General features: G+C 40.2%; 1 long non-coding RNA gene across 1 annotated transcript in view; it reads right to left on the minus strand.

Moving 5' to 3' along the window:
* LOC134296436 (uncharacterized) overlaps nucleotides 1–22,723 on the minus strand; it is a 67,741-nt gene extending 45,018 nt beyond the window's left edge. The window contains exons 1-2 of the long non-coding RNA XR_010003180.1: nucleotides 22,660–22,723; nucleotides 8,774–8,860 (exon numbers count right to left, since the gene is read on the minus strand). This is a non-coding gene — a long non-coding RNA (uncharacterized LOC134296436). The remainder of the gene's footprint in view (nucleotides 1–8,773; nucleotides 8,861–22,659) is intronic.
* Nucleotides 22,724–26,864: the final 4,141 nt, after the last annotated feature.

Below are 26,864 nucleotides of genomic sequence, written 5' to 3' on the forward strand. Positions count from 1 at the left end.
GCAGTTAAAATGGTGTCAAACTGGATTTGTTCTACAGTGTAGATATAATCTCAGTGTGTTGTGGTGATTTGAACATTGGACCATGAGTCTGAGGACCAGGTTTAGAATTCCCACGCAGCTATGGAAACCCATTGGGTGACACTGGGCAAGTCACATTCTCTCAGCTTCAGAGAAAGGCATGGGGAAACCTCAACAAATCTTGCCAAGAAAACCTTATATAGATTTGCTTTATGGTGGGCCTAAGTTGGAAATGTCTTGAAGGAACAGAACAAAAGTTGCAACAACAACTATCGGGTGATGCAACATTGACTTGGGATGTAATGGAAGTCATTCATTCCATGTTTAGAATATGGAATGAGATTCACAACCAATTCAAAATGTCATATGTTTTAGAAAGATTTGTGGGGGGAAAGTGTTGCTTTATTCTACTGTTCCTACACAATGCCATTTCAATTACCTTTTCCCATGACTAGTGCAAAAAACATTATCCTTGCAAATAATATTCCCGTGCTTAAAAAGTTGTGTAAATTGGTTCTCATCTATGGGCATAAAGTCTATGATTATTCAAAAATAACTATCGAACTCTGCATGTTTTGAATATTTTTCTCCTAGATGCAAAATTCATGCCATGACTATTTTGAAATGCATAAAGATTAATACATAAAATATAATGCTGTACCTCAGGGAAATGGTTAATATATCTCTTAGAGAGTTCATTTCTTCTTTTCTTTTTTATATTGTTATATTCTACTTATGGAGGCCTCCGGGGTTTTCATGGCATAAATTAAAATAATTTACTACCTGAAGCAATAAACAATTGAAGAAATAACAAAATAAAAGCTAGAGATGTTAACTCAGCCTTCTCCAAAGGAGAGGATAGAAAGCAGACCTGATTCATAGCATAGCAAAATAAGCATGTTTTGTATGACACAGAATGCCAATCAGGAATGGGTCAAATCAGGCATTATGAGTTAAAGAAACACGAATGCAGCAATTGACAATGCCTTTCCACATCATGTTGTATCTGACTGAAGCTGAGATCCAATAAGCACACTGGTGGAATGTTTAGGCTCCCATAACAAAAGCAAACAAATATTTTTCATCAGATATAATTTTAGGTCATTCTTACAGAGGTTTATGTGCTGAATTCAGACCTGTGTTTATTTTTTCTCTATCATGTGTAGTTTTTGCGATGAGGCTAATTGAATGATTAATGCATTCACATACTGATATCAATAATGACTGCTTTTATGTTTTGTACCATATCATGTTCTATAGGGCTATCATTAATCCTGTATAATTAATTAATTATATGCCTTCCTAAGTAAGTTGCCTATGTCATCATATTATCCTACTCCAGCCAGGAGTAATACCCAATGACCATCAGGTACTCTGTTGCGTAATAGCTTATTACTGATGGTGCAATGCTGAGTAAGCAGGTATAGTTAATTATATATAACTCGCTGCAGACTAGATACTTTACCTTCAGTTTTGTCTTGGACAACATTCAAGTGGCTTTGTGAAAACTTTCTTGGTAACCACAGGTCTCCAGCATACAAAGAAGGAGTTCAGAATCTGCTTGACACTTACCAGAAACTGGGTTGTAATATGTCAGTGAAAATGCATTTCTTGCACTCACACCTGGAATTCTTTCCTGAAAATCCTGGTATGGTGAGCAATGGGGACAGGGAAAAGGCAGAACTACTTAATGCCTTCTTTGCCTCAGTCTTCTCAGAAAAAGAAAGCCATCTTCAACCTCAGCAACACGGAATGGACGAAGGATTGGGGGAAATCCAACCCCAAATAGGGAAACAAGTTGTCCAGGAACACTTGGCCTCTCTAAACGAATTCAAGTCCCCAGGGCCAGATCAGCTACACCCAAGAGTACTGAAGGAACTAGCGGAAGTTATTTCAGAACCACTGGCAATTATCTTCGAGAGTTCTTGGAGAACGGGAGAAGTCCCAGCAGATTGGAGGAGGGCGAATGTGGTCCCTATCTTCAAGAAGGGAAAAAAGAACGACCCAAACAATTACCGTCCGGTCAGCCTCACATCAATACCAGGCAAAATTCTGGAAAAGATCATTAAGGAAGTGGTCTGCGAACACTTAGAAACAAATGCGGTCATTGCTAATAGTCAACACGGATTTACCAAAAACAAGTCATGCCAGACAAATCTGATCTCTTTTTTCGATAGAGTTACGAGTTGGGTCGATACAGGGAATGCTGTGGATGTAGCGTACCTGGATTTCAGTAAGGCCTTCGACAAAGTCCCCCACGACCTTCTGGCAAACAAACTAGTAAAATGTGGGCTAGACAAAACTACGGTTAGGTGGATCTGTAATTGGCTAAGCGAACGAACCCAAAGGGTGCTCACCAATGCGTCGTCTTCATCATGGAAAGAAGTGACAAGTGGAGTGCCGCAGGGCTCCGTCCTGGGCCCGGTTCTGTTCAACATCTTTATTAACGACTTAGACGAAGGGTTAGAAGGCACGATCATCAAGTTTGCAGACGACACAAAACTGGGAAGGATAGCTAACACTCCAGAAGACAGGAGCAGAATTCAAAACGATCTTGACAGACTAGAGAGATGGGCCAAAACTAACAAAATGAAGTTCAACAGGGACAAATGCAAGATACTTCACTTCGGCAGAAAAAATGGAAATCAAAGATACAGAATGGGGGACGCCTGGCTTGACAGCAGTGTGTGCGAAAAAGACCTTGGAGTCCTCGTGGACAACAAGTTAAACATGAGTCAACAATGTGATGCGGCTGCTAAAAAAGCCAACGGGATTCTGGCCTGCATCAAGAGGGGAATAGCGTCTAGATCCAGGGAAGTTATGCTCCCCCTCTATTCTGCCTTGGTCAGACCACACCTGGAATACTGTGTCCAATTTTGGGCACCACAGTTGAAGGGAGATGTTGACAAGCTGGAAAGCGTCCAGAGGAGGGCGACTAAAATGATTAAGGGTCTGGAGAACAAGCCCTATGAGGAGCGGCTTAAAGAGCTGGGCATGTTTAGCCTGCAGAAGAGAAGGCTGAGAGGAGACATGATAGCCATGTACAAATATGTGAGGGGAAGTCATAGGGAGGAGGGAGCAAGCTTGTTTTCTGCTGCCCTGCAGACTAGGACACGGAACAATGGCTTCAAACTACAGGAAAGGAGATTCCACCTGAACATCAGGAAGAACTTCCTCACTGTGAGGGCTGTTCGACAGTGGAACTCTCTCCCCGGGGCCGTGGTGGAGGCTCCTTCCTTGGAGGCTTTTAAGCAGAGGCTGGATGGCCATCTGTCGGGGGTGCTTTGAATGCGATTTCCTGCTTCTTAGCAGGGGGTTGGACTAGATGGCCCATGTGGTCTATTCCAACTCTACTATTCTATGATTCTATGATTCTATGATTCTATGATTCTATGAACGGGGAGAATGCCTCTACCAAGATATTCAGTTGATGGAGCAGCGTTACTAAGGTTCGTGGAATGCAAGCATGATGGGAGACTACTGCTGGATATTGTACCATGAAAATCGGGAAATCATATACACCAGAAAATCATCTGAAAAACATTTCTCACAACCTCTGAGGATGCCTGCCACAGATGTGGTCGATACGTCAGGAGAGAATACTTCTGGAACATGGCCATACCACCCAGAAAACACACAACAACCCTGTTTGTAAATGTATAGACATCCCTTTTGGCTTCTTGTTGGGAACCCCCCTTAATTACAGGCAAATAAATGCATGCAATTCAAAATGCGTAACTGTTGAAAAAGGCAAAAATGTGCTTTAGGAGAAAATGTGTACATAAAATGGGTACATTAAGACAAATGCATCTTGATTAGGAAAAAGACTCATCTCAAAATGTGCTCAGGTTTCCATGAAAGAAGAAACCATAATTTTACAACCTGACAGAAAACTAAGAGGAGAAGAACACTGAGACCAGTTTCCACTCAATGCAATGAAGCCAAGATAGAGTTTTTACACCCCTTGATTGGAGGACTGATTTTGTTGCTGTTCAGTTTTATTGCAGCTCACTGTTGAAGCTTACAAGCTACAACAGAATAGGCATTTAAATTGGCCATGTAATTCAAATGTGAAGAATGTGTGTTTTTTCTTTCCCATCTCAGCACCAATCTGACTTACTGCCTATTTTTGATGCAGTTTTTTTTAAAAGCCACAATTATAGGAAGAACCAGAGATGTCTCATCAAACTTGCTATTCAAAAGCTTTTGTAAATGGGCCTTTAGTTTGGTAGGTTCTAATCAAATCTTAAATTTCAGCATTGTGGATGCTATACAAAAGAATTGTTGGCTGGGAGTTTGAAACTAGAAGCTGTTTGTAGTGTATATGTGCAAAGCAAAGCTTTTTTCATTTTTTTTAAAACTTGGAAATGGATGCGATAGGGGAGAGAGAGAAAGAGAGAGAAAAAAGAAATGTTTCTTTTGCCTGCACTATAAAAATAGTGATAGTTCATACAATTGTCTTTGGGTGGTTGATTTGGGTGTGGTGGGTTTTTTTTTGTTTTGTAAAGGGAGGGGGTGCTTTTAAGATGTTCTATTTGGCACTGGTGGAAATCATGTCCCTCAAGATTGTTCAGCCCTTGAATCTTTCCCAGATCTGATCCCACAAGTAGAAAAATGACGGGAGGAGGAGAATTGACACCTTGGAGCATCTTGTTCTAAAAGCTGCATTTTCCACCTCTTCAAAAGTTGAGAATTGAATAAGAATTTCCAGCCACTTTCCATTCTTCAAAACTGGGACAGGTGTGGCCAAGCAACATCGGAGTGTGGTTAGTATGGCAAATGTAAGTCATGAGTAAGAATACAGAAGTTAGCTAGAACAGTGTGCTTTTGTCTGAGTCCTCTGGGAAGCACAAGATTCTGAGCTCCTCTCCTCTCTTCCTGCTGAGTTAATTGAATGAAAACTATACTGAACCTTGAACTCAGTTGCAGCAACTGAAGCAAAGGTAGGAAAATGGGAGGAAAAATATTTGAATATTCATTGACTTGATTTAAATGTTCTCTGTAGGAATCTCTAGGTCAGCTTCTACCACCATATAATCATGTTAGAAGACCTAGAGAACGATAGGAAATACACCTTCCGTGGACTCTAGGTCCTTCAGTGTGATTCCATGGTTAGCTCCCATGCTGGAGGATCTAGAGAAGTGGTTCTCAATCTGTGGGTCCCCAGGTGTTTGGGGACCCACAGGTTGAGAACCAGTGATCTAGAAATTCCTACAGAAGTGTCCTCTCATGTAGAAATATTTGCATTTTTCTACTTTTTCAGGAATCCTGTGCTCCTAACCCCAGTGAATATGGAGAGCTGACTGCAGTTGGTAGGAATACAGTGCAGCTCATTCTTTGCAGTAGCATTCTGGTAGTGGAATTCCTTCCTTGAAGAATTAGATTAATTTCTTCCTTGTTTAGTTTTAGTTGGGCCATTAACGTTATTTTATTTTGTCTGATATTTTAGTGATTTTAAATGTAAATAGGCTTTGTTCTTAAAGTACCCCTCTTCCTGTTTTAATTTAGTTAGCATGCTATTGTTTTATATGTTTTAATTTCATATCCTCTTCTTCCCTTTTTTAAAATAAGCAATATAAATAAACTAAATGACGATTTGGTGTGTACATTTCCGAAGAAATTTGGCAGCCTTACTAAATGCACACCCAGACATTAGAAGTAATTGTGCCCCCTATTTCAACCTTTGCTTTTTCATTTTTTTAAAAAAAATAATAATTCTGTTAATTTGCACAACCTGGCTTATGTGACTCAAGTTTTTGCTGTCTTCATAAAAATATACTGTGTAGTAGAAGCATTGGCTTATTGTAAAAGAACATTTCATGAGATGAGCAATTTCTTGAGATTTGACTTTACAAACAATTATTTGTTGCTTTAAAAAAAATTAAAATCCAATTACTCAGAATGCTGCCCTCTCTTTAGTGTGAAGGCATGGGGCCAATTTTGACATGTTTTGGGAACACCCTACATATGTTTTAAGATTCAAGAGAGATTCTTTATCAAAACAGAAGTGATCAAGGGCCTCATCACAAAGCCCAGGTGACGTGTCTTGCTTCGACTGGCTTTGGTGAGAAAAGAAGGGGCTCCGCGCGCAGCTCCCTCTTGGCAACACTTTTCTCATCACATGGGGGAAGCATCACCCTTCTGCGGAGGACTCGTGCTGGCTCTATTGGAGCTTCTGTGTTGTGGGAGAAGCATCTGGTGACACTTTCACCTTGGTTGGGAGTGGGCCTCCAGTGGAAGTCATACATCATATGATAACCGGCATAGGGCTTGGCCAGAAGACAGGGTGAAAGCGTCCTAGGATGCTTTTTTAGGTGAGTGTGATGAGGTTGTCAGTTGCTCTACCCAGATCAAAGGGAGGCCTAAGAGGAATCAGAGAGTCTTGGGGATGTTCATGCAATTGGCACATCTCCTTCCTATTACTGTCTTATGACTATGGGAGGATTTGGTTTCAAAGAAGAGACACAGGTAAATCTGGTGTGTGTGTGTGTGTGTGTGTTAAACGTTCAATAAATGTTACAATTCTGAACAAGAATTGTTCGGGGGGGGGGTTGCTATTGCCTTCCTCTGAGTTTCTCTAGCTGAGTAAAGGATTTTAATTCCGGTTTCCTGAGTTTTGCGACTTCATCACATGGGTGGCTGCAAAGCATTGTAGGACGCTTGCAGCACAGATGATCTACAGAGGCCCACACTGCCCATCACATGACACAGACTCATCTCTGGCAGGGCTCCATAGATCAACTGTGGCACAAGAGTTCTACAATGCTTTGCCCAGAACACAGGAGGCTTCCCATGTTCCATAGGAAACAATAGGGTCAGCACAGGGGGAAACCACACACCAACGCTTCCCCACATGTGATGGGGAAGCATTGCTGCAGATGAGGAAAACAACAAAAGGAAAACAACTAGTTTGGGAATACTGCGGCGGAGTGGGGAAAGGAGGAGAATTCTGTCTTCTGATGTCACTTTACTGCTAGCATGTCTGCATAGAAATTGAAAGGACCCATCTCATCAAGGCAAGCAATGGGAACATTGGCGGATTGGCAGGTATTGACAGGTTACCTGTGAACAGCTATGGACAAGAGAATCATGGGGTAGAGAAGAAAACTGGCAGTGGGATACACATAGCATCTTGTGATAGCCATGCCAGTTTTCCTGCTTCATGCAATAAAGTCCTTAATGTGGAATATCAGTATGCAAAGGAATCCTGTAGCTCCTTAGAGGTTAACTAAGAGAATGAAGTTGGTAGCATAAGTTTTCACATCAGTCTGCTTTCCTGAGTTTTCTTTGCCTAAGAAAATCTTAAGAAATTTATGGGGTTGCCATAATTTGATAGGTGAATTGGAGTCACACATACATCTAGAGTAGATACTATTTCTGAACAGTCCCAAGCATGTTACTAATGCGATAACATAGCTCAGAATGATCATGAAAATCTGGAATATATTCTCTATTGTGTTGTCAATAGTGGCAACTCAGGTCAGTTAGTAACTGCTACTTAGTGGCTCTGTGTGTGTCTTTTACTTCTCTTTAGGCAGATTTGTTTTTAAGTTGGCTTTTTGTTTTTAATCCTTACTTTTGGGTACTGCTTGCTTCAGTTACTGCCACGGTGGGGTAATTAGCTGTCATCTTGTCAAAGAGCGTGTTCATTTCACTTTGCCATTCTTCATTTCACTACAGGTTTGTTAATTTCAATCCTGTTGGCTTCGGCCCTTGCCCTTCTTGCCAATTTGACAGTGGGACAGCTGCTTACGAAAGGCGCCAAATAAAACTTGAAGTGTAGAAAAATGTCATTTACACAAAAAAGAGTTTCTAATGGAGAGGGATGTTTGGTTGAGGAAATGAAGTATATCCAGGCACCTACAAGACATACACAAAGTATTTACACTTGTCTACGACATGTGCTGTGCTTTGCCTGGTTTCCAGATTACAACTGTCCATTGCTTTTAATATCTTTTGCAAACTGGAGGATTAGCAGCTTCTATCTAGCAGTTTCTATTTCACAACTGATTACAGGAAGTCGTATCCTTTTGCACACACTCTTATTTATTTGTTTGTTAGGTTTACTTTGCACGACTGGGTTTGAATTGGACAGGGCTGCCAAACTCATTTCTTCTTTCCAGTTAATGATTAGTATGCCATTTTTGGCAAGCAGAGGCTGTTTTAAAGCCAATCTGCCCTCCCTCTGTCCTTGCCCCCTGCCTTTTAAACAAAGCAGAAAAGAAAATGTGAAAATGCCATGAAGGATTTAGAATACTTGCACATTCATTTTCATTTTCATGGCCCTGTTTGTTCTTCCTTCAGTAGCTGAAATTTTCAATATGAGTGGGCAGCTTAACTGGAATTCACAGTGTGTCCCATTGGTGTTTCTGACTATCATAGCTAAAGAGTTTCCTATTATCCTTATTCTCAAATCATAGCACTTAGTAATGCCCGTCAAGTGGGATACTATGAGTTTTCTGTGATGTTGTACTTTGGGGGGGGGGGTAATAGAAGCTTGAAACTGGTAATTATGTTGTGTATTTTGTGGATGGGGTCTTAACAGCATTTTGAAGGGGATCCCCTCTTTTGATCCATTGGCTTATCTTTATAGATAAGAGGTCCCTCCAAAAATACCCAGCAAACATCAAAAATGATCAGAATGAATTATTAATATTATTTTCTGGAAGCATTAATGTTGATCACCTTCTCCCAGCATTATAATTGCATTAATAATGAATTACTGTATTTTTGAAGTAACCTTCTAAGGTCTCACCTGCTGCAGCAACGGGATTGATCACAGGCACTTTTCAGCAAAGTTTTTTTCTGCCATTTCAGTGATTGCTTTTTCAATGAAGTCAGTCTGAAAAAAACATGCATTATGAATATTTCCTGTTTCAACAACCATGTTAAAATTAATTAATACAATTATTTAATTTTAAAAGGAAGTGGAGCCTATTTCTTCTCTGTCACAGCTGATGAGAAGAGGGAGAAGCATACTATAGCTGTGGTTCATTCTCATAATTGTAAGCCATGGCATATGAACATATATGTTACATATGAACATACTAATATATCACGAGGACTGCTATTATGTACAGAATATGACTAGAACTGGCATGGTAACCATAGTTTAAGATTAGAGGTGAGAACATTCTTTCTGTTGAGGTTATTACCTTGTGTTGCAAGGAAGGTAGGTTGTAAGTGGGGCTAAAAAAATCAATGAGTATTGTAAGTTCCAACTTCTCTTTCTTCCATATTGCTTTCCTTTTTTATTCTTCTCTTTACATCTTCTTTTTCCTTCCCATACAATGAACCAACACAGATTGCTCTGGTCAGTGATCTGAATGGAGTGTTGCCCAGCTCTGCTTATATAATAGAACTAGCTGTGCCCGGCCACGCGTTGCTGTGGTGAAGTATGGTGGTATGGGAAATAAAGTATTGAGGAATTGGTGGTAGTTAAGGTAAAGGGTAAAGGTTTTCCCCTGACATTAAGTCCATTATAAATGGGTTATATAGCTGTGTGGAAGGGCCTTGAGTCTACACTGCCATATAATCCAGTTAAAATCAGATAATCTGTATTTTATAGGCAGTGTGGAAGAGGCCTAAGTGAGGCCTAACTCTGCCTGTGCCCTTGGCTGAGTGGGTTGCTAAGAGACCAAGTGGGCGGAGCTTAGCCTTCTAACTGGCAGCAATTGGATAAAACCAATTCTTCCTCTCCCTCTAATTAGGACTTTATTTTTCTTTCCTTTTTGTTGTATGAACGTAGAGGCATGGATGAGGGGTTGTGCTGCCAAGTTTAGTGTTTCTGGGATGTGTAGTTTTGTTGTTTTGTCCTAGGCCGAAATTTCATTACCCTTTTATATATATAGATATGAGTAGACAAAAATGAAGGAAAGGACGCTGCGACAATTTGGAAATGAGCAGTCCATCTATATAGCTGTCTAGACTTCAGAAACAAAGTGTAACTGGGTATTGTCTTCTGGAGGGATATTTTACATTTTACAATACATTAAACATTTTGGGGGGCATATTATATTTTTGGGGTCACATGTTACATTTTGGAGGGTTATTTTACATTTTGAAGACATTATTAATTTTGGGGAAATTATATATTTTGTGAAGGATTAGTACATTTTGAGGGTGCATGATACATTTTGGGGCACTTCATAGATTCTGGGGGATGTGTTACATTTTCGGGTCACGTATTACATTTTGGAGGGATTTTTTACATTTGGGGCATTATACATTTGGAGGTCATATTTGCATTTTTGGGGTCACATGACACATTTTGGGGGACATGATACATTTGAGGGACATAATATATTTTGTGGGCATAGTACACTTTAGGGCACTTCATAGATGCTGGGGGACATGTTACCTTCTGGTGTCATATGTTACATTTTGGAGAGATATTTTACATTTTGGGGGACATGATACATTTGAGGGACATGATGCATTTTGGGGTCACATATTACATTTGGGCAACATATTACATTTTAGGAGGACATATTATATTCCTGGGGTCACATATTACATTTTTGGGGTCACTTATTACATGGAGCCTCCGGTGGCGTAGAGGATTAAAGCCTTATAACTTGAAGGTTGGGTTGCTGACCTGAAGGCTGCCAGGTTCGAATCCCACCTGGGGAGAGCGCGGATGAGCTCCCTCTATCAGCTCCAGCTCCATGCGGGTACATGAGAGAAGCCTCCCACAAGAATGGTAAAAACATAAAAACCTCCGGGTGTCCCCTGGGCAGCGTCCTTGCAGACGGCCAATTCTCTCACACCAGAAGCGACTCAGGTTGCTCCTGACACACAAAAAAAACTTATTACATTTTGGTGGACATATTACATTTTGGAGGACAATACATTTTGGGGGTCACAGATTACATTTAGTGGGGACATTAAATTTTTGGGGTCACAAATTATCTGGATGGCAGTCTTTGTTGTGCCCGTGTTGCCATACAAAAGTTCAGTAATTTTCTAGTTAACTGTGGCCTCTTCTACACAGCTGTATAAAATCCACATTATCTGCTTTGAACTGGCTTCTATGGCAGTGTAGACTTACGACCTTGTCACACAGCCGCTGGCATCACTCCACTTCATAGAGGGGCATGGGGAATTTGTTGCCCCATGCCACACAACACCCGGATCCAGATGAGGGCAATCAGATGGGGGGAAGCGTGAGCACACGAGCTGCTTCAGCTTTCCCCCATGGAGTCTACACAACACGGGAGCCCTCCTGTGTTGCCCTAGTGATGTCATGTGCTGCCTCTGCCTTCCTTCACCCATAGAGCAGCACCGGCATTGTCTACTGGGAGCTGGCCAGCTCCATAGGTGACCTGGGCTAAAATTTTAGCCCTTTTTGATGAGATCGTAAAATAACCCAGTTCAAATCAGATAATGTGGATTTTCTGCTGTGATTACCTGGATTATCTGGCAGTGTAGAAGGAGCTTGTGTTAATCCATCTTATTCTTCTGGGAAAGTTAATTAGTTTATTTAGTAACTGGAAGAAATAAATTATGAGCAAGCAATTGTGCTGTATGGTTAATGCCTTAGTTAACCAGATTCTAGGTTTACTGTATCAAGAAGAAGAAAAAAGAGAAAAAGTGACTTCTATGGGCCCTTCTACACTGCCATATAATCCAGAATATCAAGTCAGATAATCCCGTTTATCTGCTTTGAACTGACTACACTGCCAGATAATCCACTTCAAAGCAGATAATCTGGATTTTATACAGCTGTGTAGGAGAGGCCTTAGAAAGCAAGTCCTGGAGTTTATATCTAAATGGAAATGAAGCAGCTGTTGTATTAAAATATGGGTCCCTTTTGAAAGACTAACATGGGACATTTAGGCCTCATGGGACACCTTGTATTTGGATGGGAACTGGATAAGGAAGAAGAATACTTTCAGGAACACATTTTGGAAATATTGCTCACTGGTGTAATTGACTGCTGACACTGCATCAGATAGGAAATCAAAGAACAAACAATCCAGAAGAAGGAAAACACAGGGTGAGACGAAGTTTCTTCAGAGAATGGCAGTTTGCCAGGATTGAGGGGCCCTTGGCCAATAAACAAACAGCCACCCTGACAGCCCAGTTCCTGCATTTAAACCAGCCAGTCAAAAGGAAAGCAGATAAGAGCTCAGTGTTATGTGGGTGAAAAAGAAAGGGCTGCATATGGCACAGTTTTAGAATCTTCATGGTTATATCAGACAGCAGGACTTTCTTGAGCTTTCGAGTTTTGATGGGACTTTGCATGCAGGGGTGGATAATACCTTCAATTAGATTTTTGGTAGGGAAATGGCCAGGATGGAAAAGGGTGAACCCCTTCATATTTTACTACAGTTCTGAGCTGTAACTTCTCTTCCTCCCATAGTTGCTTTGCAGCATCCAAAGCTGTTGTTGTAATAGTCTGCTCAGGGCCACTTTATCCCCTAGGCCACATTGGTCATACTCAAGGCATGCAGGTCAACTCCGGCCCACCATGTCATCTTATGTGGCCACAACTCCTGTATTCCTCTTCTCTAGACATGGTGACTAGAGCTGATGGGTGTTTTGATACAGTAACATTTTGAAGGCTGTAGTTTGTTCAGTTTAGTCAGGAGACTGGGGTTTGAATTTAGATACAAGTTTTGTAGATATGATGTCTGACTTTAAAATGTCCTTTAATCTTTCCCTAACCTGAGAGCCACAAGTGCTGTTGGGTTGCAATTCCCATTACCCCCAGTCCACATGGCGGATGATCAAATATGATGGGAGCTGTCATTCAACAACATCTGCAGACCAAAATTGGGTAAAAACTAAAGAGCACCAACCACTATGTAAAAAAAAATTGACTTCTCCATCTGGTGGCCCTTTGAAGGCAACCAGAATACCGATGTGGTTCTCGGTGAACAAAGGTTTACACCCCTGCATTGTGCTTACAACCAATTAATATTGTAGCACCTAAGTAAACAGAATAAACAAAAAGAATTATAAAGAAAAACAAAAATTTAAAATAAATATGTTTTCAAATTCTGGTTTTCAATGGATAAGAATGTTTTGAGGTCCATAGGACAGTTTTTGGATTGATGTTTGCCCCTTGGGCAAGGTGGGGAGGTGAATACAAGGTAGCCTAGATCCCTACAAAAACTTTAAAGTGCCCCTGAGTCTGCTATTACAAAACCAACAGTATTTGGACCCAAACCTTTGTAGACATGTACATTCTAGCTCACTAAAGCTTTAGCAATAATAATAATTATTATTATTCTTAAAAGTCAAAAATCAGAAACTCCTCAAAGCACAGCAGACAAAAAACCAGTATAAGACAACCACACTACAAACTAGAGCTGACAACTGGCACAACAAAACATTGCATGGAAAGTTCCTTGACAAAATTGAAGGAAAAGCTGATAAGGAGAAGACCTGGCTCTGGCTCACAAATGGGACCCTGAAGAAGGAGACAGAAGGGCTGATCCTTGCAGCCCAGGAGCAAGTCATCAGAACAAATGCAATTAAGGCCAAGATCGAAAAATCAGCTGATGACCCAAAATGCAGACTGTGCAAGGAAACCGACGAAACCATTGATCATCTCCTCAGCTGCTGTAAGAAAATTGCACAGACAGACTACAAACAGAGGCACAACTATGTGGCCCAAATGATCCATTGGAACTTATGCCTCAAGTACCACCTGCCAGCAGCAAAGAACTGGTGGGATCACAAACCTGCAAAAGTATTGGAAAATGAGCACGCAAAGATACTGTGGGACTTCTGAATCCAGACTGACAAAGTTCTGGAACACAACACACCAGACATCACAGTTGTGGAAAAGAAAAAGGTTTGGATCATTGATGTCGCCATTCCAGGTGACAGTCGCATTGACGAAAAACAACAGGAAAAACTCAGCCGCTATCAGGACCTCAAGATTGAACTTCAAAGACTCTGGAAGAAACCAGTGCAGGTGGTCCCGGTGGTGATCGGCACATTGGGTGCCGTGCCAAAAGATCTCAGCCGGCATTTGGAAACAATAGACATTGACAAAATCACGATCTGCCAACTGGAAAAGGCCACCCTACTGGGATCTGCACGCATCATCCGAAAATACATCACACAGTCCTAAATGCTTGGGAAGTGTTTGACTTGTGATTTTGTGATACGAAATCCAGCATATCGATCTTGTTTGCTGTGTCATAATAAAAAAAGAATATCATACAATCATAAGGTTAGGAGACACCCCTAAGGATCATCCAGTTCAACTTTCTTCTACCATGCAGGACAACACAAATCAAGTACTCCTAACAGATGGCCATCCAAGATCTGCACAATAATAATACAAATCGAATCATAGAATGAGACAGTTAGGAGAGACCCCTAAAGGCCATCCAGTGCAACCCAACTCTGCCATTGGACGATACAATCCAAGCACTCCCAATAGATGGCCAGCCAGCCTCTCAATAATAATAATAATAATAATAATAATAATAATAATAATAATAATAATAATAATAATATACGATCCTAAAGTTAGCAGATACCCCTAAGGATCATCCAGTTCAACTTCCTTATATCATGCAGGAGAACACAATCCAACCACTCCTGGCAGATGGCCATCCAATATCTGCACAATAATAATACACATCGAATCATAGCATCAGACAGTTAGGAGACACCCCTAAAGGCTATCCAGTCCAACCCAATTCTACCATGCAGGACACAATCCAAGCACTCCGAACAGATGGCCACCCAGCCTCTCAATACTACTACTACTACTACTACTAATAATAATAACAACAACAACAACAACAACAACATCATACAATCCTAAGGTTTGGGGTGACCCCTAAGGATCATCCAGATCAACTTCCTTCTACCATGCAGGAGGACACAATCCAAGCACTCCTGACAGATGGCCATCCAGCCTCTACATAATAATGATGATGATGAAGATGATGATGATGATGATAATAATAATAATAATAATAATAATAATAATAATAATAATAATAATAATAATAATAGAAGCATAGAATCCAAGAGCTATTTGTACACAAAAAAATCAGCGGGACACACAGTGTAAGATGTAGACTGCACAGGATTACAATTAACTTGAAAGCAGGAAAATCTTGTGTGTGTGGGTCTGAAGCTTTCCTTTTGGGACAATTGCAATGTCTTATTTATTTTGTTTGGGTCTCACTCCCATGTAGTTTGCCCTAAAACAGGAAATAAGCTAGTCTTGTACTTTCTTATAAAGTAAACGTTCCTCAATTTAAAAGGAATAGCAAGGAAGGGGAATAAATGGAAAATCAAGGAAGATAAGTAGAGGCGTCTTTAAAATGTAATGTTTTTGGATTACAAATGCTAATCTGAAGAAATCCTATCCTGTTTGTGTCTGATTACAACAATAACAGTCAAAATATATGTGGAAAAAACTGTAAAGATTTACAGTCTAATCTACTGAAGCAGAGATGTGTCTTCACAATTGTTCTGCTTTAAGCTATTCTGGTGAAGTTGATGGCTTCTAGCAAGGATTGGGATGAAGCCACTCTGGGTTTCATTCCAGACTTCAAGGGAGATTCTGCAATGCTGTCCTTGAACAAGCTAAACACTTTTATTTTGAGGAAACTTTGCACCAGAAAATATGTTTACTATCTTGCTCAGAGTTGATATTCAAGAGCCACATTGTTGTAATGAAGAAATAAGATGCTCTCTGAGTTATTGATGGTGGAACTCCACACCATTATTGCTAGTAACTTCTTGACTGCAATGTTCTTTATGTCAAGCTGTCCTTGAAGATGACTCAGAAACTACAGCTGAGGCAAAATGTAACAGCAAGATTGCATAAAATTGGAAAACACCAGATAAATACCCAGTGGTGGGTGTCAGTTTAACTACTGAACTGAATGTAAACTGCTTAGACTTGGGACTTGAAGGAGCATATCTCAGTATACAATAAGACTCTTGTATCTATGGGGGATAAAAGTGTCTGAGAGTGCCTTGGACCGCAAGAAGATCCAACCAGTCCATACTCCAGGAAATAATGCCCGGCTGCTCACTGGAGGGAAGAATCTTAGAGGCAAAGATGAAGTAGTTTGGCCACATAATAAGAAGACAGGAAAGCTTGGAGAATGATGCTAGGGAAAATGGAAGGAAAAAGGAAGAGGGCTGACCAAGGGCAAGATGAATGGATGGTATCCTTGAAGTGACTGGCTTGACCTTGAAGGAGCTGGGGGTGGTGATGGCCGACAGGGAGCTCTAGCATGGGCTGGTCCATGAGGTCATGAAGAGTTAGAAGCAACTGAATGAATAAACAACAACAAATCCATGGGGGATATGTTCCTGAACGAACCATGGAAACAGGAAACTGTGAATAATAGTGAATCCTATTGAAACGAGTAACTTCTGCTGAAAATTACCATAGAGTTGTGATGGAGATTCTCCAGGGTTAACTTCCAATGAAGTTAACCTTGGGGAATTGAGGTCACATTGTATATATGTGCCTGAAGACTGAAGTATGCAGAAGGAGCCCTCCTCTGTGTCCAACTAGTTTATGTAATAGAGTGTGAATGGACATTGAAGGGGCCTCCTTGGCTGTTGTAACCCAGCTGTGGAATGCCCACTCTTTGGAGGTCTGATTGGCACAAATAATGGTTTCTTTCTGGGTTCAAGTCAAGACATCTTTGTGTCTCCTGCTCTGGAGGTTTTTAAATAAGAGGCCGGATGACCATGTGTAAGCAGTACTTCATATTCATTCTTGGCAGGAGATTGAACTGGATGGGGTTTCTTCCACTTCTATGATTCTAGGATTAAGACTGAATCCCAACCCTATACTGTAACTGTAAATGCTTTAAGGCTCCATTTTTAAAAAAAATGTGAATAGCCACCATTATTATTGCTTTTGTTATGATTATTACCTCCTCCCCCTCCTCCTTCTGTGGCTTCAAGTAATTTCCAAGTTATGATTGCACGAAGGCAGACCTATTTTTTTCCCTGAGGTGACCCAGTGAATTTCCATGGCTGAGCAGGAAGTTGAGCCCTGCTTTCCAGTCATAGTCCCTTAAACTGCTACACTTTCTGGCTCTATATGCCTCCTCCTCTGAATACAACTCTGTGTGTCTATGGGGAGAAGTTTCTAATAGTTGTACAATGCAATCTTCTTAACATTTTCTTCTTCTTACATTTAAATCACACCCTTTTCATCCAAAATACAATCTATTTGGATAATAATAACTTCTACCCCAAGACAGATGGCTTTAAAGTATACACCAAGGATCCAGAACAGGGGAGAGGGGAAGGCTTTTCAGTGAGAATATATATTTTAAGTGATTCCATATGCAGTCAAGGAAGAAAGGGCAGTGTTTTAGTGGGTTTTTTTGTATGCTTATTTGCTTTAGTTTGCTAAATCTGTTTAAATTGTCTTAGCAGCATCCTGTGGTGTAGAAAACATCCCGCAAGTAGGTCATTTGATAATGCAGATGAACATCTTGTTGGCTTTAGTGACCCTGGTGAGCAGACCAACAGTGATACAACTAGCACAGAAAAGTGTGTAATGAAATGTTCCGCTCTTTTCCCTCCTCGCTTACAGCTGTCCAAAGAATCTGGAGTCCTACCATGTGCTTAGCATCCCTTCTTCTCCCCTCCTGGCAAACTGGGCAGAGATGTCTTACTGACAAGAAAAGGAGCTGTATTTTTTCTCACCACCTCATAAATAGAAAAGGGTAGGGGGAGATGGGGGTTGAGTTTGTATGTTAGGTAATAGGTACCACAGACAGAACTCTGAAGAGACGCTACTTTCCTTCTTCAGCTGTTAAACGTCTGTGCTCTTAAAAATAAAGCATCTTCCCTCTTCCCTCCTCGGCTCCCCCCTCATGGACTTTCTGGCTGATTTTATTTGACAGCTCTGTTTGAACTTAGTTTGCATTTCTAAGCCAAGGAGAGAAATGTTCTCCAGATTCAGAGTAACAAGCAATACAAATTCATCTTAAAATCTTCATCCTGTAGAGCTTCAGAGAAGAGTGAACATTACAAGTGGGAACCAGAACAAAATATTGAAGTCATTCTTCCTTCCTGAAATGGCTTCAGGGTTTAAGATGGCTATTCTGTCCCAGGCCCCTTCTACACTGCCATATAATATCCAGATTATCTGCTTTGAACTGGATTATATGGCAATGTAGACTCAATATAATATAGATTATCTGCTTTGGTAATTCGGATTATAAGGCAGTATAGAAAGGGCCCTAATGGGATATTTCACACTTCTTCCATGTTCCAAGAAGTAAGGTATATCTCAGGTGTGCTGAGTTTTCTCAGTTCTCATTTGTTTACAGTAGCTTTCATTCTTTCTCCTCCATCTCCCCCTTTTCCATTTTGCGGCAGTTCTACACATACACTTCATCTTGGGGCTGATCCAAAGTAGTGAACTCTGGATCAGCCCTGGAATGGTTCTTACTGCCAGCCCGTGGGCTGCTGCAATGGCAAGAGGGAGTCCTTATCACCAGCCTCTGGGTCATTACAACAATAGGAATGGGTCCTTACTACCCAGCAGTGCCAAATCCAGTTCCTCACCATTGGATGACTACCCTTACCACCTTTTGTTCTGGTCATGGTTGGTGCCCATCACTTGTCGTCTGAAGTGATGTTGGCTGGGACATTATTATTAATATTTATACCCTGCTTTATCTCTCCTGAAGGGGACTCAAAGTGGCTATGAGAACAATGTGGGAGGGGAAGGGAGAAAAAAGAATTGCAACTCTCCCCACTTCTCCAATTGCTCTTGCACCCAGGGTAACCTCACTCCAGGCAATAGACATCAGCCATGTCATTCTTGTGGCTGTTGCTACAACAAGAACATGAGGGGGTCGGTAAGTACTGTCTAACCCAGGGTATATAGTGGGTGATTATGTAAACAGTTGTGGCAGGTTCTGTCTCGGAATCAGCCCAAAGTTTTACATGTTGCAAAAGTCACAGTTTGCTCCAGATTCTTGGGGAAAATTCAGAGCAATTAGTAATTTTTATGTGGTTTAAAGCCACTTTAACCTGAATCAATTCTGTGCATCATACTGCTGCAACGGAGCTGATTTGCTCCCCCCTCTTTGGGATAAGTGTCCATGTAGTTGTGCCCTTGGTCATCTTTTTGTTCTGATGATAAAGAAATAAATTTCTATTGATCTTTCCTAATAAGAACTCAGGACATCTTACCATTTACAGTCAAAAATCACAAATTACAGCTGTCCAACATCACAAATCTAAAACCGTAAATTACATGCTTAAAATTACAACTTCAGTTAGCCAACAATTGCAGGTTTGACTTCCTTGGATTTGATTATTCACAGATTTCATCATGTTAAATCCACTTCTTGCACATCATCTCCCTGTTCATTTTCCACCCTGTTGGGAGTAGGTAGAAAGGAATGGCTATTTGTGCTTTATGAGGGAGATGAAAAACCTCTGTATGGGGCTGCTGTTTTCAGTAGTTATACCAGGATAAAGACTCTTAACTATTTTTTTTTTATCTTGTACATAGTCATTTAGTTAATTTCTGTATCTTACTCTTTATAGAATAGGTCTTTCTCACATTGATGAATCCCCCTACCTGATTTGAATGGTAATGAAAAATTTAGTATCAAAGTATCCAAGTTTATGTGGTTTTTAGATCTCTGCATCTCTCTGTCTTATGTATGTGCATCTGAGAGAGATAAAGAAAAAAAAATATTCAGACTGTAGGGATCATTTTTCACCCTCCCTTCCCATAAATCATCACATGTTTGTATAACCTTTTCCTTTTTTGGAATTTCAGGAAGTTTTCTTTGGGTGCATCTACACTGTACAGGTAGAAGTAGGATCTTACTACATGAGTTCCTGAAAGTGGTTGTTTGCTTATTTCACCAGCTCGAGTTAAATCCTCCCAACTTGTGTATTGTTCTGTTTGTCCATGTCTCTTTTTAATTCCACCCCTGGAAATGTTGTGCAATTGCATGATTTTGCAGTTTCACAGGAGCCCATCATTTTGCGCATTTGAACCAGTGCAATTGCACTGACATCCGTTCCAAGCCCATTCTGAGTTAGCCATGGGTTTTGCCACATGGTGCAGTCCTAATGGTGCAGTCATTCTGTGTCCATTTGGAGATGGAGTGGCAGAAAGTATGGTGAGGCATCAGTACTCTTTGTCAGAGAAGGCTGAAGACCTTGCAAACCTACAATTCCCATGATTCCATAACATTGAGCCATGACAGTTAAAGTAGCACTGATTCTGCAATACAAATATACTCCATATGAATTTCTAGTCTTTGAATGGCTAAATGGGGCTGAGAAAGGAAATAGCAGCATGTGCAGTGCAGGCTGTAGTAGTTAAGCCTTCAGTAACTGCTTTCCAAATGTATCGTATCAGTTGTCCCAGATTGATATGAGCCTGCCTGAATCAGCTGTGCTTCACTTTTTAGCCTTAGATTAGATTTTATTAATAATTCCTTATATTCAGCTTTACATTAATTCATCATTCATGTTCACACCATTTATATGAAAAATGGTTAATATGCCCATTTAATTGAGGTGATGATTAACATTGATAGTTAATTGAAGATGAATAATAATTGAAAGCCACCATATGAATTTAGAGTTTCTTGGGAGATAAGTTTAGGGTTGGACTTTGATGAATACCTAGTAATGTGGAACAGTCAAGGACCCCTATGTACCCTAGTATCTTCTATCACATTTGGTAAAACAGGAGTGGGAAGCATGTGGGACACAGATTGCATGAAAACCAGAAAGGTCTTGCTATGGACCCATGTCATCCTCTCTGAAGGATCCGACCCACACCCAAACCTTTGGAAGCAATAGCTTTTGGACAAAAAACACATGCAAGTTTGTTGAGACTTCTCTTGTTGATTGCCTCTGGTTCTGAAATTACTTGCCTGTTCTTTCAAGAATGCTAGCTCAATATTTCTTCATGGCATGGTGTTCAATTAAACCATTGTTGCACTTACTTCCAATTTTAAGATTCTATATTTTCCCAGTTCATCTGGCATTCAGCTGTCTTTGGGGTTTGGATGCCTCAATCTTTAAAGACCTCCACATTTGCAGGTTTGACTTTTGCAGACTTGATTATTCACGAATTTGATCAAAATGTTCTATCTAGGAATCCCTTAGGCCTTCCAGTGTGGCTCTATGAGAGATATGCTAGTGGGATATCAAAATTCCTAGAGAATTTTTCTCTCAAGTAAGAATAAGATATTTTATTATTTGTTATTTATGACTTTCTCAAGGGATAGCTGAATGTATTTGTTTAGCAACACTGAAAACGATCATAGCTGAGATATAAGTCTATACTAATAACCCCAGTCCAATTTTTCCAGCTCTGTTTTTCAGATATCTGGAAAAGCCAGTGACTGGAGCATGGAGGGGGGAGGTCTGGGAAATTGTTTACAATATTTTCACATGATTACGATGGCAAAGTCCTTGCACTCTGAAAGGCCTTCTGTTTTCAGATGGCATTGAAAGTTTACCGTCTTTCCAGACAAAAGGAAGAGAGCCCATTGCCAGCAGATGAGTAATGGGCATGGTTTTGACACAATACGTCCCTATCCAGTCCTAAATCTACATGGTGTTCTACAGCTTCCCTCCTTCCCCAAAGCAACCATTGTCTGGGCTCTGGGAGACCAAGGCCTCTCATTGGGCAAGCGGAGAAGCAGGCAAGAAATGGTGTGGAGAGGGAGGGAGGGACGGAGAAAGAGAGGCCGTTTGACAACAACAGTCGCTCAGTGCTCCCTGCCCACTATCTGCCTTCTTACTCTTCTAATATGATACTTGGAAAAGTTTCCTGGCTGCGGTGCAATAGTCTGATAAGTTGTGGACCATCTGGTGTGCACCTAGTTCCAAAAGATTACAGACATTCACTGGAGTTTTTAATGCTTGTTTTGTTTTCTTGCCGATCAAGGGAGAAAGTGAAAAAAGCCAAGAGGTTGGTTTGGTATATTTAGCACCAGATGGGAATTTAGAAAATGTAGGTCCTGGTATTTGTTTTCTCATTTGCTGTCACTTGAATGCACAGAGAGGGTGTATGCACATTTTTTAAAAACAGTATTCATTTTTTAAAAAACACTTACAATCTAGATAATTATTAAACCCCTTATCAGGCATAGTTTTTGAAGCAACAGCAAACAACCCAAGGAAAAACTCAAAAGATTCAATACAGCTTTCAGTGTTTTAAATAAAACTAGTTTTCCAGATTGTCAGAAGGAGGGACAGTTCAAAAATACTTTCTGGGATTTAACACTACTCTTGCAAAGTGTGGCAAAATTAATGTGGAAAGTCATTTGCTCAGTTAAAAAAAAAATCTCGGTACAATTTTTTATTTCCCCCCACTAATTTGGCTTTGCACAAACACTTCTTGCATAGTAATGAAACAAAGAATGAGGATATAGGATACACTGCATTTTTTTCTCCCCCATTATCAACTTTCGTTAAAAAGTGAAGGTTGCCAACAGAATGATAAACTGCTTTAACTCAGAGTTGTGGCAAACTTAAGTACAACTGATGTGATGGGAGTTATTTTTCAAACTATTTTCCAGAGGAGTTTAGTTAAGTTTTAATCATCAATTTAAATCTCAGAATTGTTCCATGCCTCTAAAAAAAAAGCTAAATGTTTAAAACTCTATTAGATACTTTGGCATTGTTCCCTACCTTGAATAGCATGTCAGCTGAAACACATTGCTAAAGCAAAGGAAGAGACAGTTTGAAAGAGCATGACCATACAGAATTTCCCGTGGTTACTCTTAAAGGGGCTTTATCAGAGTTTCTCTTTCTTTCTTTCTTTCTTTCTTTCTTTCTTTCTTTCTTTCTTTCTTTCTTTCTTTCTTTCTTTCTTTCCTACCTTTAACAAATTAAATTTAGAAATTACTGTATTTCCCATAAATGATAAAAAATCTATATGGAGGTGAGATATTTTGGACAAAGTTTTACAGCTAGGGATGCATATACACTGTAGAATTAATGTAGTTTGACACCACTTTAACTGCCATGACTCAATGATATAGAATTTTGGGATTTGTAGTTTGGTTAGTTACTAGCAGACTTATGCAGAGAAGGGTAAAGACCTTGTAAAACTAAGATTTCTATGCTTTTACAACACTGAGCCATGGCAGTTCAAGTGATATCAAACTGATGTATTAAATCCTCAGTATTAATGCACCTTGAATGGCATTGTCTAGAAGACATCGGATTACCAAAAATAGAGTTGATGTAGAGCTATCACCATTTATTCCAAAGCAAATCACACAAGAGATGTTCAGATAGACTTATAACTACCTGCATTGCATACATGGTGTCGGCACAGCCCTACATTCTTTGTTTACATCTAAGAAAATAAACATAGTGTAGTAGTTAGAGATTTGCCATGTACCTCCAAGGCATTTCTGATATGTTGTGATCCTATGGCAAACTTAACATGGGAATTCTTCACAAGATTTATTCAGAGGAGATTCACTATTGCCTTCCTCTGAGGCTGAGAGAGTATTATTTTTATTATTTATTACATCACTTCTACCCCACCCTTCTCACCCATCAGGGGACTCAGGGCGGCTTACAATATAAACATATACATCAAAAAACAGTTTACATCAAATTTAAAAATCCATTAAGATTAAACATTACAATAAAATTAAGTATGGATCCATACCTCACAACCTCTGAGGATGCCTGCCATAGATGTGGGCGAAACGTCAGGAGAGAATACTTCTGGAACATGGCCACACAGCCCGAAAGACATACAACAACCCTGTGATCCCGGCCATGAAAGCCTTCGACAACACATTCCTTTTGTTAGTTTCGGCCCATCTCTCTAGTCTGTTAAGATCGTTTTGAATTCTGCTTTTTTCTTCTGGAGTGTTGGCTATCCCTCCCAGTTTGGTGTCATCTGCAAACTTGATGATCGTGCCTTCTAACCCTTCGTCTAAGTCGTTAATAAAGATGTTAAACAGAACCGGGCCCAGGACAGAACCCTGTTTTCAATGACAGTCATTGAGCGGAATTGGGTTTTAAGTGCACCTTTTAAACATGTGCTTTTCATCTGTTAACCTGATTCTATCCACACTTTCCCCAAAAGTCAGCCACCCTCACTTTATCCTGATTACCTCCAGGTTTTACTACATGTGTAGAAAGGTCTCATGGAGTCCTTCTAGGTTCTGAGTGTCATATATACTGAATATTTGATATTTCCAAAAAGTTGTTTCTCAAACTATACATTTATAGTCAGCAAATAATTGGTGTGTAGAAGAAAATTACTTTCCCAAGTGTGAACACCAGTTCAATGTGTATTTCCTAAGAAGACTGATGAAGGTTTATGATTTGGTCAGAGTTACTTTTTTGGACTGCTGGTTACAGACTTTCCAAGGCCAATATGGATACCAACCATACTGATTGGGGAATTCTGAGAGGCGTTGTCCAAAAGCTAACAAAAATCCAAGTAAAATTAGACTTGGATTTTATTTTGTTAGATGTCTGCCAAATTGCCACCTTGTGTTCCTAAAACCAGAAGTGTTTCCCCCACCCTGAAATTTACAGGACTTCAGTGGTTGGATATCCTTTCCCTGCTTATTTTATTGGGAAATCAGAACTATGTACTCAGTAGGAAAGTGCAAAGAATCTGATTTTGGTTAGTTTCAGGCCACACTTTCCAGAATGTACATATGTCAAACGTAATTTGTGCTTTGGAATCTCTCTGAATGCAACTGAAAAAAATGTGCACATCTGAAAAATATCAAGAAAATGCATGTATTTCAAATATGAATGAACACACAGTGAAAACAATATAATGCACTAAAATGTATACATTTTATTCAAATCTCAATTCAAATCATTTTATTCAAAATGCATACTGGAGAAAGAAAGAGAAATGAAAGAATAGATTCTACCTAGGAAAAGAAAAGAACCTGATGGGATGAGGTACAAATAGTAAGTAGATGCAGGAAAAGAAAGAAAATATTTATTTATTTATTTATGTATTTATTTGTTTATATACTCCTCTTCTCCCCCAGGAGCTGTAGTTACTGTAAATGTTCATCTCCTTTGTACTCACTTTCTGTTTTAAAAGTTCTTCAACCACACATTCTGAAGAATTAAGATGAATCTCAAGCTAGGGTTGTAAAGATAATTTGCAGTTTCACATCCAGTTTTTAAAATCTGGATGTGAGATGGTCATGGACCACTGTAGCCAGATCAGACTTCTTAAGGTACGGGCGCAGCTGGGTCACAAGTTTTAATTGTGATCTCACCCAGCGGCTTCATGTAGATGTTAAAAAGCATGGAGGATAGGGGACTTCCGGTGAGCAGCATGGCGGCAGGACGGGTTTATTGAGAGCTCTCAATAAATCAACGACTCCGGCGGTTGGGTAGAGCTTTCGCTCCCCTCTTCTTGCGGATCGAGGCAAGAAGGGACGCAAGGCCCCAGCACCCCGTAGAGCCGACCCTCGAATTAAGTCAAGGAGAACGGATCCGGGTGTTTGTTGGAGAGCGCAAACCGCGGATTCGGCAGCTGCGATAGTCTGCACATACTGCCGACCAAGCTCATTTTAATCACAAAAAGAAACCACAAAGAACAAGCCACAGGGCGAGGAAACCATAAGTTTCCAATAAAATTTCTCTTTTCTTTCGGCAAAGACAGATTGGACACCCGTTGGAATTTAGTTATATACCTTCATTGAAGTAACAACTTAAAAGAAGCGGCCGAGCGCGCCCCGTTCCGTCAGGATAAAATTACGACCAAGCAGTTAAACGGAGACTTGCTACTTTACGGACTGAATTGTTTGACTGTTCCGAACTAAGTCTATTACAGGCTTGGATGTTTGTTTAACCTCAAATACAAGCAGTCCAACTGTTCATTGAATATACTGGGAAGACTTATCCTCCCAGTTTAGAATTATCTTGCTGGCTGAACTCGCTAAGACCACCATCTAAAACGGGAAGCTGGAAGTTGGAAGCTCAGCTTATTTGAGATAAGCAACGGGTTAAAACCAAACGCACTTACCTGACCTTGGAAAACAATTGTTGTTGAGTCTAGCCAGCCTCCTCCACAGCCGAATATCAACAGGAGACTACAGAGGCTGTTCTAGCCCAAAAGGAACTCCCGCTCGAAAGCCGGAAATGCTCCTATTGTAATCTGCCCTGAGAAGGGTATCACTTCAGCAACTCAGGAAGTCCGGCGATTAGGAAGTTCCGTCAGAGCTTGTATCTCCAGGCCAGTGGATAACAACAACGACAAAGTGGGATTAAACTCAAAAAGACCAAGGCAAAAGAAAAACTTTGGGCGACAAAGCAAATAGCTGAAGTAAGAAGAAGTAAGCTAAGCCTGACGAAGGGAATTGCAACGAACGCTGAACGATGAAAATCCAATAAGTGTGTGTGTGTGTGTGTTTTTTCCTTTTCTGTCATCTTTCCTTCTCTTTTCTTTTCTTTCTTTCCTTCTTTCTTTACTCTCTCTCTCTTCTCGCCTTTTCTCCTTTCCTCTCATAATTCACTCTTAAAATCTCCCTTTACAACATCGCAGGCAGCAACATGGCTACCCCAAAGGCTAAGTTGGAGAAGGACATAAAAGATAACAGAGGTCCCGGGAGAAGACCCTCACAGACAGATGAGATCAATCTAAAGGATATTCTTCGAGAAATCCAGAAGCTAGCGGATAGACAGGAAGAATACCAAAGACAATCACAAGTGAAACTTGATCAACAAAACTTACAACAGAGAGAACTATATCAAGAAATGATGGACATGAAAAAAGAAATCAGAGAAGATATGGGACATTTGAAAAATGAACTAATCAAATCACACAAGGATATTAATGACCTGAAAATAGAGAACAAAAAATTGACCAAAACTCAATCACAAATGCAGAA

The sequence above is a fragment of the Anolis carolinensis genome, chromosome 1 (genome assembly GCF_035594765.1).
Source record: "Anolis carolinensis isolate JA03-04 chromosome 1, rAnoCar3.1.pri, whole genome shotgun sequence".
Taxonomy (NCBI): Eukaryota; Metazoa; Chordata; class Lepidosauria; order Squamata; family Dactyloidae; genus Anolis; species Anolis carolinensis.